Below are 12,801 nucleotides of genomic sequence, written 5' to 3'. Positions count from 1 at the left end.
TCAAAAGGAGTCTATAACTTTATATAGTTAGAATTTTTTTAGGACATTTTGGCCACAAATAAGTTCAAAAGGTCAGATATGGACATCTATATGGCTTATGAAGCACCAGAAGGAGTCTATATGTACAGAAAGCATAAGATCGAGGACTCTTTGGACAGAAATATGTTCAGTAGGTCAAAAGGGGACCTCTGAATAGCTGATTTATCATCAGAAAGAGTCTATAATTTTATATAGATTAAAAAATTTGATGACCAGAAATAAGTTCAAAAGGTCAGATATGGACATCTATATGGCTTATGAAGCATCAGAAGGAATCTATGAGTATGTATAGAAAGCCCAAGATCAAGGACTCTTTGGCCAGAAACATGTTCAGTAGATCAAAAGGGGACCTCTGTATAGCTGATTTATCATCAAAAGGAGTCTATAACTTTATATAGTTTGAATTTTTTTATGACACTTTGACCACAAATAAGTTCAAAAGGTCAGATATGGACATCTATATGGCTTATGAAGCATCATAAGGAATCTATGAGTATGTATAGAAAGCCCAAGATCGAGGACTCTTTGGCCAGAAACATGTTCAGTAGATCAAAAGGGGCCCTCTGTCTAGCTGATTTATCATCAAAAGAAGTCTATAAACTTTATATAGTTTGAAAACATGTTAGGACACTTTGACCACAAATAAGTTCAAAAGGTCAGATATGGACATCTATATGGCTTATGAAGCATCAGAAGGAATCTATGAGTATGTATAGAAAGCCCAAGATCGAGGACTCTTTGGCCAGAAACATGTTCAGTAGATCAAAAGGGGACCTCTGTCTAGCTGATTTATCATCAAAAGAAGTCTATAAACTTTATATAGTTTGAAAACATGTTAGGACACTTTGACCACAAATAAGTTCAAAAGGTCAGATATGGACATCTATATGGCTTATGAAGCATCAGAAGGAGTCTATGAGTATGTATAGAAAGCCCAAGATCGAGGACTCTTTGGCCAGAAACATGTTCAGTAGATCAAAAGGGGACCTCTGTCTAGCTGATTTATCATCAAAAGAAGTCTATAAACTTTATATAGTTTGAAAACATGTTAGGACACTTTGACCACAAATAAGTTCAAAAGGTCAGATATGGACATCGATATGGCTTATGAAGCATCAGAAGGAATCTATGAGTATGTATAGAAAGCATAAGATCGAGGACTCTTTGGCCAGAAATATGTTCAGTAGTTCAAAAGGGGACCTCTGTATAGCTGACTTATCATCAAAAGGAGTCTATAACTTTGTATAGTTTGAATTTTTTTTTAGGACACTTTGACCACAAATAAGTTCAAAATGTCAGATATGGACATCTATATGGCTTATGAAGCACCAGAAGGAGTCTATGAGTATGTATAGAAATCCCAATATCGAGGACTCTTTGGCCAGAAACATGTTCAGGAGATCAAAAGGGGACCTCTGTATAGCTGACTTATCATCAAAAGGAGTCTATAACTTTATATAGTTTGAATTTTTTTATGACACTTTGACCACAAATAAGTTCAAAAGGTCAGATATGGACATCTATATGGCTTATGAAGCATCAGAAGTAGTCTATGAGTATGTATAGAAAGCCCCAAGATCAAGGACTCTTTGGCCAGAAATATGTTCAGTAGGTCAAAAGGGGACCTCTGTATAGCTGATTTATCATCAAAAGGAGTCTATAACTTTATATAGTTTGAATTTTTTTTAGGAAACTTTGACCACAAATAAGTTCAAAAGGTCGGATATGGACATCTATATGGCTTATGAGGCATCAGAAGGAGTCTATGAGTATGTATAGAAAGCACAAGATCGAGGACTCTTTGGCCAGAAATATGTTCAGTAGTTCAAAAGGGGACCTCTGTATAGCTGATTTATCATCAAAAGGAGTCTATAACTTTCTATAGTTTGAAAAAATGTTAGGACACTTTGACCACAAATAAATTCAAAAGGTCAGATATGGACATCTATATGGCTTATGAAGCACCAGGAGGAGTCTATGAGTATGTATAGAAAGCATAACATCGAGGACTCTTTGGCCAGAAATATGTCAGGAAGATATAACATCCGAAGATATCAGTCTGAATGTATAGTGTTAATCATTTAGGACTCTTTGGCCAGAAATATGTTCAATAGGTCAAAAGGGGACCTCTGAATAGCTGATTTATCATCAGAAAGAGTCTATAACTTTATATAGTTTAAAAACTTTTGAGGACCAGAAATAAGTTCAAAAGGTCAGATATGGATATCTATATGGCTTATGTAATATTAGAAGGAGTCTATGAGTATGTATAGAAAGGTCAAGATCGAGAACTCTATGGCCAAAAATATATTCCTTGGGTCAAATATGGACTTCTGTATGGCTGATTTAACATCAGGAGTCTATGAGTTTCTAAGAGTAAAAAACATTTTGAGGATTCTTTGGCCAAAAACATGTTAAATCAGTCAAATATGGCTACAGTCTGGCTGACATAACATCAAGAGAAGTCTTTATGGTAGGAGAAATATAAATAGTAAGGTAAATGTTCAAGGTCTCTGGCCAGAAATATGTTCAGAAGGTCAAATATGGACTTCTGTATGGCTGATTTAACATCAGAAGGAGTTTATACATTTAGACAAAATCCTTTTGAGAACTCTTTGGTCAATTTTTTTTTCAATCAGTCAAATATGGACTACTGTCTGCCTGATTTTACATTACGAGAAGTCAGTCTATATGTATAGTGAGTTGATGTTCACTGACTCTGGCCATAAATATGTACAGTAGGTCAAAAATAGACCACTGGCTGGTTAATATAACATCACAAGAAGTCAGTCTGTAGTATAGCAAGACAATGTTCAAGAACTCTTTGGCCTGAAATATGTTCAGAAGGTCAAAAGGTGACCTTTGTATAGCTGATTTATCATCAGAAGGAGTCTATAATTTTATAAGAGTAAAAAAAAAAAACATTTCGAGGCCTCTTTGGCCAAAAATGTGTTCAATCGGTCAAATATCGACTACTCCTTGCCTGAGTTAACATCACGAGAAGTCAATATGTACGTATAGTAAGTTAAGTTTCATGGTCTCTTGGCAGAAATATGTTTAGTAGGTCAAAAATGTACTTTTTTTTTATGGGTGATGTAACATCAGAAGGAGTCTATAAGTTTGTTTAAAAACCTTTGAGGACCCTTTGACCAGAAATAAGTTCAATAGGTCAAATATGCACCTCTGATTTAACATCAGAAGGAGTCTATAAGTTTATAATATACATAAAATACCTTTTGAGGACTCTTTTGCCAAAAATATGTTCAATCAGTCAAATATGGACTACTGTCTGGCTTACAAACATACAAGACTGACTTCTTGTGATGTTATATAAGACAAGAGGGACCTCTGTAGGCCTGATTTGACACATGACATATGTGCATTGGCATTGCACAATAACTAACTTATTCATTTATTCTTTTAAGGGAAATTATTGCATTTACCTCTTGCATTACATAAGAATTAGCGTTGAATAATAATGTATTATTATTATATCTAACTATATCAGTTAGATATTTTATGCAGTGGAATGTAGATAGTTGAGATAGTTATTGTATGTTTGTGATGCACTCATAGCTTATGTGTTATTCTTCAATGCACAAAGTTTGATCTTGTGTGAAATGCAATGCAGTAGCACATATTGTATTTCCTCAAAGCAAAACGCAATGTAGTTTGAGAATGAGTTACTTCTGGTGTGTAATGCAATGCAAGAAGTGCATAGCCTATATGTTATTCTTCAATGCACAACGTTAGATCGTTAGTGCAATGCAATGCAATGCACCAACAAACGTAATCTCTTTAATGAACATGGGAATGATTTAGGTCTGGTGTGCAATGAAATGCAAAAAGTGCATAACCTATATGTTATTCTTTCGTGCACAAAGTTAGATCGTTAGTGCAATGCAATGCAATGCAACAACACACATATCATCTCTATAATGAACTTGGGAATGATTTTGTTCTGGTGTGCAATGCAATGCGAAAAGAGCATAACCTATATGTTATTTTTCAGTGCACAACGTTAGATCGTTAGTGCAATGCAATGCAGTGCAAAGCAATGCAATGCAATGCAAAGCAATGCAAAGCAATGCAAAGCAATGCAATGCAATGCAATGCAATACAATGCAATGCAATGCAACAACAAACGTTATGTCTTTAATGAACATGGGAATGATTTAGTTCTGGTGTGCAATGCAATGCAATACGTGCATAACCTATATGTTGTCACTTTAATGAACATGGGAATGATTTAGTAGTCTGGTATGCAATGCAATGCGAAAACTGCATAACCTATATGTTATTCTTCAGTGCACAACGTTAGATCGTTAGTGCAATGCAATGCAACAGCACACATGTTATCTCTTTAATGAACATGGGAATGGTTAAGTTCTAGTGTGCAATGCAATGCAAAAAGTGTATAACCTATATGTTATTCTTCAGTGCACAACGTTAGATCGTTAGTGCAATGCAATGCAACAACACAAATACCATATCTTTAATGAACATGGGAATGGTTAAGTTCTAGTGTGCAATGCAATGCAATGCAAAAAGTGCATAACCTATATGTTATTCTTCAGTGCACAACGTTAGATCGTTAGTGCAATGCAATGCAACAACACAAATATCATCTCTTTAATGAACATGGGAATGGTTAAGTTCTAGTGTGCAATGCAATGCAATGCAAAAAGTGCATAACCTATATGTTATTCTTCAGTGCACAACGTTACATCGCTAGTGCAATGCAATGCAACAACACACATATCATCTCTTAAAAGAACATGGGAATTATTTATTTCTGGTGTGCAATGCAATGCAAAAAGTGTATAACCTATATGTTATTCTTCAGAGCACAACGTTAGATCGTTTGTGCAATGCAATGCAATGCAACAACAAACATTATCTCTTTAATGAACATGGGAATGATTTAGTTCTGATGTGCAATGCAATGCAATGCAAAAAGTGCATAACCTATATGTTTTTCTTCAGTGCACAACGTTAGATCGTTTGTGCAATAAAATGCAATGCAATGCAATTGCAACAACACACGTTATCTCTTTAATGAACATGGGAATGATTTAGTAGTCTGGTATGCAATGCAATGCAATGCAATGCGAAAAGTGCATAACCTATATGTTATTCTTCAGTGCACAACGTTAGATCGTTAGTGCAATGCAATGCAACAACACATATACCATCTCTTTAATGAACATGGGAATGGTTAGTTCTAGTGTGCAATGCAATGCAATGCAAAAAGTGCATAACCTAAATGTTATTCTTCAGTGCACTAAGTTAGATCGTTAGTGCAATGCAATGCAATGCAATGCAATGCAGTACAAGGCATTGCAAATCAATGCAATGCAATGCAATGCAATGCAATGCAATGCAACAACACACGTTATGTCTTTAATCAACATGGGAATGAGGTAGTTCTGGTGTGCAATGCAATGAAATGCAAAAAGTGCATAACCTATATGTTATTCTTGAGTGCACAACGTTACATCGCTAGTGCAATGCAATGCAATGCAATGCACCAACAAACGTTATCTCTATAATGAACTTGGGAATGATTTTGTTCTGGTGTGCAATGCAATGCGAAAAGAGCATAACCTATATGTTATTTTTCAGTGCACAATGTTAGATCGTTAGTGCAATGCAATGCAATGCAATGCACTGCAGTGCAAAGCAATGCAATGCAAAGCAATGCAAAGCAATGCAAAGCAATGCAAAGCAATGCAAAGCAATGCAAAGCAATGCAAAGCAATGCAATACAATGCAATGCAACAACACACGTTATGTCTTTAATGAACATGGGAATGATTTAGTTCTGGTGTGCAATGCAATGCAATACGTGCATAACCTATGTGTTATTCTTCAGTGCACAACGTTAGATCGTTAGATCGTTAGTGCAATGCAATGCAATGCAATGCAATGCAATGCAATGCAATGCAATGCAATGCAGTGCAAAGCAATGCAAATAAATGCAATGCAATGCAATGCAATGCAATGCAATGCAATGCAACAACACACGTTATGTTTTTAATCAACATGGGAATGAGGTAGTTCTGGTGTGCAATGCAATGCAAAAAGTGCATAACATATGTTATTCTTCAGTGCACAAAGTTAGATCGTTAGTGCAATGCAATGCAATGCAGTGCAAAGCAATGCAAAGCAGTGCAATTCAATGTAATGCAATGCAATACATTGCATTGCAATGCAATGCAATACATTGCAATGCAGCAACACTCGTTATGTCTTTAATAAACATGGGAATGATTTAGTTCTGGTGTGCAATGCAATGCAATACGTGCACAACGTTAGATCGTTAGTGCAATGCAATGCAGTGCAAAGCAATGCAAATCAATGCAATGCAATACAATGCAATGCAACAACACACGTTATGTCTTTAATGAACATTGGAATGATTTAGTCCATATAGATGTCCATATCTGACCTTTTGAACTTACTTGTGGTCAAAGTGTCCTAACATTTTTTCAAACTATATAAAGTTATAGACTCCTTTTGATGATAAATCAGCTATACAGAGGGCCCCTTTTGACCTACTGAACATATTTCTGGCCAAATAGTCCTCGATCTTGGGCTTTCTATACATACTTATAGACTCCTTCTGGTGCTTCATAAGCCATATAGATGTCCATATCTGACAATTTGAACTTATTTGTGGTCAAAGTGTCCTAAAAAAAATTAAAACTATATAAAGTTATAGACTCCTTTTGATGATAAGTCAGCTATACAGAGGTCCCCTTTTGACCTCCTGAACATATTTCTGGCCAAAGAGTCCTCGATCTTGGGCTTTCTATACATACTCATAGACTCCTTCTGGTGATTCATAAGATATAGATTTCCATATCTGACCTTTTGAACTTATTTGTGGTCAAAGTGTCCTCAAAATTTTTCAAACTATAGAAAGTTATAGACTCCTTTTGATGATAAATCAGCAATACAAAGGTCCCCTTTTGACCTCCTGAGCATATTTCTGGCCAAAGAGTCCTTGATCTTGGGCATTCTATACATGCTCATAGACTCCTTCTGGTGCTTCATAAGCCATATAGATTTCCATGTCTGACCTTTTGAACTTATTTGTGGTCAAAGTGTCCTCAAAATTTTTCAAACTATAGAAAGTTATAGACTCCTTTTGATGATAAATCAGCAATACAAAGGTCCCCTTTTGACCTCCTGAGCATATTTCTGGCCAAAGAGTCCTTGATCTTGGGCATTCTATACATGCTCATAGACTCCTTCTGGTGCTTCATAAGCCATATAGATTTCCATATCTGACCTTTTGAACTTATTTGTGGTCAAAGTGTCCTCAAAATTTTTCAAACTATATAAAGTTATAGACTCCTTTTGATGATAAATCAGCTATACAGAGGTCCCCTTTTGACCTCCTGAACATATTTCTGGCCAAAGAGTCCTCGATCTTGGGCTTTCTATACATACTCATAGACTCCTTCTGATGCTTCATAAGCCATATAGATGTCCATATCTGACCTTTTGAATTTATTTGTGGTCAAAGTGTCCTAAACTTTTTCAAACCATATATAGTTATAGACTCCTTTTAAAGATAAATCAGCTATACAGAGGTCCCCTTTTGACCTACTGAACATATTTCTGGCCAAAGAGTCCTCGATCTTGGGCTTTCTATACATACTCATAGACTCCTTCTGGTGCTTCATAAGCCATATAGATTTCCATATCTGACATTTTGAACTTATTTGTGGTCAAAGTGTCCTAAAAAAACTTCAAACTATACAAAGTTATAGACTCCTTTTGATGATAAGTCAGCTATACAGAGGTCCCCTTTTGACCTCCTGAACATATTTCTGGCCAAAGAGTCCTTGATCTTGGGCTTTCTATACATACTCATAGACTCCTTCTGATGCTTCATAAGCCATATAGATGTCCATATCTGACCTTTTGAACTTATTTGTGGTCAAAGTGTCCTAAACTTTTTCAAACCATATATAGTTATAGACTCCTTTTAAAGATAAATCAGCTATACAGAGGGCCCCTTTTGACCTACTGAACATATTTCTGGCCAAAGAGTCCTCAATCTTGGGCTTTCTATACATACTCATAGACTCCTTCTGATGCTTCATAAGCCATAGAGATATCCATATCTATCCTTTTGAACTTATTTCTTGTCAAAGTGTCCTAAAAAAAATTCAAACTATATAAAGTTATAGACTCCTTTTGATGATAAATCAGCTATACAGAGGTCCCATTTTGACCTCCTGAACATATTTCTGACCAAAGAGTCCTTGATCTTGGGCTTTCTATACATACTCATAGACTCCTTCTGATGCTTCATAAGCCATATAGATGTCCATATCTGACCTTTTGAACTTACTTGTGGTCAAAGTGTCCTAACATTTTTTCAAACTATATAAAGTTATAGACTCCTTTTGATGATAAATCAGCTATACAGAGGGCCCCTTTTGACCTACTGAACATATTTCTGGCCAAATAGTCCTCGATCTTGGGCTTTCTATACATACTTATAGACTCCTTCTGGTGCTTCATAAGCCATATATATGTCCATATCTGACAATTTGAACTTATTTGTGGTCAAAGTGTCATAAAAAATTTTCAAACTATAGAAAGTTATAGACTCCTTTTGATGATAAATCAACTATACAGAGGTCCCCTTTTGACCTACTGAACATATTTCTGGCCAAAGAGTCCTCGATCTTGGGCTTTCTATACATACTCATAGACGCCTTCGATGCTTCATAAGCCATATAGATGTCCATATCTGACCTTTTGAACTTATTTGTGGTCAAAGTGTCCTAACATTTTTTCAAACTATAGAAAGTTATAGACTCCTTTTGATGATAAATCAGCTATACAGAGGTCCCCTTCTGACCTACTGAACATATTTCTGGCCAAAGAGTCCTAAAAGATTAACACTATACATTCAGACTGATATCTTCGGATGTTATATCATCCTGACAAAAGTCCATATTTGACCTACCGAATTTTTTTCTGGCCATGGAGTGAGTACTCGAAACTTGATCTTTCCATATATACTTGTTGACTCTTTCTGATGTTACGTCAGACATACAGAATTCCATATTTGACCCAAGGAACATATTTCTGGCCAAAGAGACCTCTATCTTGGGCTTTCTATACATACTCATAGACTCCTTCTGATGCTTCATAAGCCATATAGATATCCATATCTATCCTTTTGAACTTATTTCTTGTCAAAGTGTCCTAAAAAAAATTCAAACTATATAAAGTTATAGACTCCTTTTGATGATAAATCAGCTAGACAGAGGGCCCCTTTTGACCTCCTGAACATATTTCTGACCAAAGAGTCCTTGATCTTGGGCTTTCTATACATACTCATAGACTCCTTCTGATGCTTCATAAGCCATATAGATGTCCATATCTGACCTTTTGAACTTACTTGTGGTCAAAGTGTCCTAACATTTTTTCAAACTATATAAAGTTATAGACTCCTTTTGATGATAAATCAGCTATACAGAGGGCCCCTTTTGACCTACTGAACATATTTCTGGCCAAATAGTCCTCGATCTTGGGCTTTCTATACATACTCATAGACTCCTTCTGATGCTTCATAAGCCATATAGATTTCCATATCTGACCTTTTGAACTTATTTGTGGTCAAAGTGTCCTAAAAAAAATTCAAACTATGTAAGTTATAGAATCCTTTTGATGATAAATCAGCTATACAGAGGTCCCCTTTTGACCTCCTGAACATATTTCTGGCCAAAGCGTCCTTGATCTTGGGCTTTCTATACATACTCATAGACGCCTTCTGATGCTTCATAAGCCATATAGATGTCCATATCTGACCTTTTGAACTTATTTGTGGTCAAAGTGTCCTCAAAATTTTTCAAACTATAGAAAGTTATAGACTCCTTTTGATGATAAATCAGCTATACAGAGGGCCCCTTCTGACCTACTGAACATATTTCTGGCCAAAGAGTCTTCGATCTTGCGTTTTCTATACATACTCATAGATTCCTTCTGGTGCTTCATAAGCCATATAGATTTCCATATCTGACATTTTGAACTTATTTGTGGTCAAAGTGTCCTAAAAAAAATTCAAACATGTAAGTTATAGAATACTTTTGATGATAAATCAGCTATACAGAGGTCCCATTTTGACCTCCTGAACATATTTCTGGCCAAAGAGTCCTTGATCTTGGGCTTTCTATACATACTCATAGACGCCTTCGATGCTTCATAAGCCTTATAGATGTCCATATCTGACCTTTTGAACTTATTTGTGGTCAAAGTGTCCTCAAAATTTTTCAAACTATAGAAAGTTATAGACTCCTTTTGATGATAAATCAGCTATACAGAGGTCCCCTTTTGACCTCCTGAACATATTTCTGGCCAAAGAGTCCTCGATCTTGCTCTTTCTATACATACTCATAGACTCCTTCTGGTGCTTCATAAGCCATATAGATTTCCATATCTGACATTTTGAACTTATTTGTGGTCAAAGTGTCCTAAAGAAAATTGAAACTATGTAAGTTATAGAATCCTTTTGATGATAAATCAGCTATACAGAGGTCCCATTTTGACCTCCTGAACATATTTCTGGCCAAAGAGTCCTTGATCTTGGGCTTTCTATACATACTCATAGACGCCTTCGATGCTTCATAAGCCATATAGATGTCCATATCTGACCTTTTGAACTTATTTGTGGTCAAAGTGTCCTAACATTTTTTCAAACTATAGAAAGTTATAGACTCCTTTTGATGATAAATCAGCTATACAGAGGGCCCCTTCTGACCTACTGAACATATTTCTGGCCAAAGAGTCCTAAAAGATTAACACTATACATTCAGACTGATATCTTCGGATGTTATATCATCCTGACAAAAGTCCATATTTGACCTACTGAACTTATTTCTGGTCAAATGGTCCTCAAAGGGTTTCTTATTATGTTAATTCAGCCATACAGAGGTTCCTATTTGAACTACTGAACACATTTTTGGCCAAAGAGTCTTTGAACATTAACTTTCTCTGCTTATTGACTTCTCTTAATAATACATTAGCCATACAAAAGTCCATATTTGACCTACTAATATATTTCTGGTCAAAGAGTCCCTGATCTTGACCTTTCTGTACATGCTCATTGACAGCTTCTGATGTTTCATCAGCTTGAAAGATGTCCATACTTGACCCATTGAATATATTTCTGACCATAGAGTCCTCGATCTTGAACTTTCTAAACATACTTGTAGACTTGTTAATTAATTATCTGCTATCCAATGTATTTGAACAGTAGTTCAAATTTTATATTTTGAACATGTTTCTAGACATGAGAATTGAATTGCTTTTACAATCCTTCTGATGTTTCATCAGCCATACAGTATAGTTCAAATTTGACCTATTGAACATTTCTAAAACCAAAGTGTCCTCGATCTTGATCGTTCTATACATAATCATAGGCTTGTTCTGATGTTTCATCATTGAGACAGAAGTCAGTTATTGACCTACTGAACATATTTCTGGCCAAAAGAGTCGTCAAAAGGTATGTTTATATGCATTCTCATCGACTACTTTTGATGTTAAATCAACCATATTGTTAGTCCAAATTTGACCCATTGAACATATATCTGGCCAAAGAGACCTAGAACTTTAATTATCTATACATAATTATCTCCTTCTGATTTTTCATCACCTAGGCTATTATCCATATTTGACAATTGAACATATTTCTGGCTGGAAGAGTCCTTGATCTTTCTATACGTACTCATAGATAGTACGTTTCAGATAGTACTTCAGCCAAAAAATGATCCATAATTGACTACTAAACTCATTTCTGAGCGATGGGTTTATAATCTTGATTTCTCTATACATTGACTCCTTCTGATGTTACAATAGCAAAACATTATTGTATTGTATTGTATCAATATGACCTATTAAACCTATTTCTGACCAATGAGTCTATGAACATTTTTCATTACATACTCAATGACTCCTGATTTTACAACAGCAATATAGTATTTCAAAATTTGATCAATTGAACATATTTCTGGCCAAAGAGACCTTGATCTTATTCTTTCTATACATACTCCTTCTGATGTTTCATCAGCCAGATAATTGTCCACAATTGACCTACTGAACATTTTTCTGCCCGAAGAGTCTATGAACTTGAACTTTCTATACATAATCATTTACTTCTGATGTTTCTTCAGCCATACAGTAGTCCAGATTTGACATGTTGAACATATTTCTGACCAAAGAGATTTTGATCTTGAACTTTCTATTCATAATTATAGACTCTTTCAGAAAGTTACATCGGACAGACAATTGTCCATATTAATTATTAAACATATTTCTGGCCAACAAGTCCATGAACTTGAACATTCTGTACATGCTAACTGACTCCTTTTAGTGTTTCATCAGCCAGACATTAGTCCATAATTGACCTACTGAACATATTGCTGCCCGAAGAGTCTTGAACTTGAACTTTCTATATAGGCTCATTGACTCCTTCTGATGTTTCACAAGCAGACAATAGTCCATAATTGACCCTGAACATATTTATAGTAAAAGATTCCTCTGTCTTGAACTTTCTATAGATTCTCAGTGACTCCATATAGATAATTGACCCACTGAACATATTTCTACCTGAAGAGTCTTTGAACTTGAACTTTCTATTCATAATCTTCTTCCTCAATCTTCATTGACTTCTGATTCATCAGCCAGACAGCAGTCCATATTTGACCCACTAAACATATTTCTGGCAAAAGAGTC

Source organism: Rutilus rutilus (genome assembly GCF_951802725.1).
Source record: "Rutilus rutilus genome assembly, chromosome: 8".
NCBI lineage: Eukaryota > Metazoa > Chordata > Actinopteri > Cypriniformes > Leuciscidae > Rutilus > Rutilus rutilus.
This window is presented reverse-complemented; position numbering follows the sequence as displayed.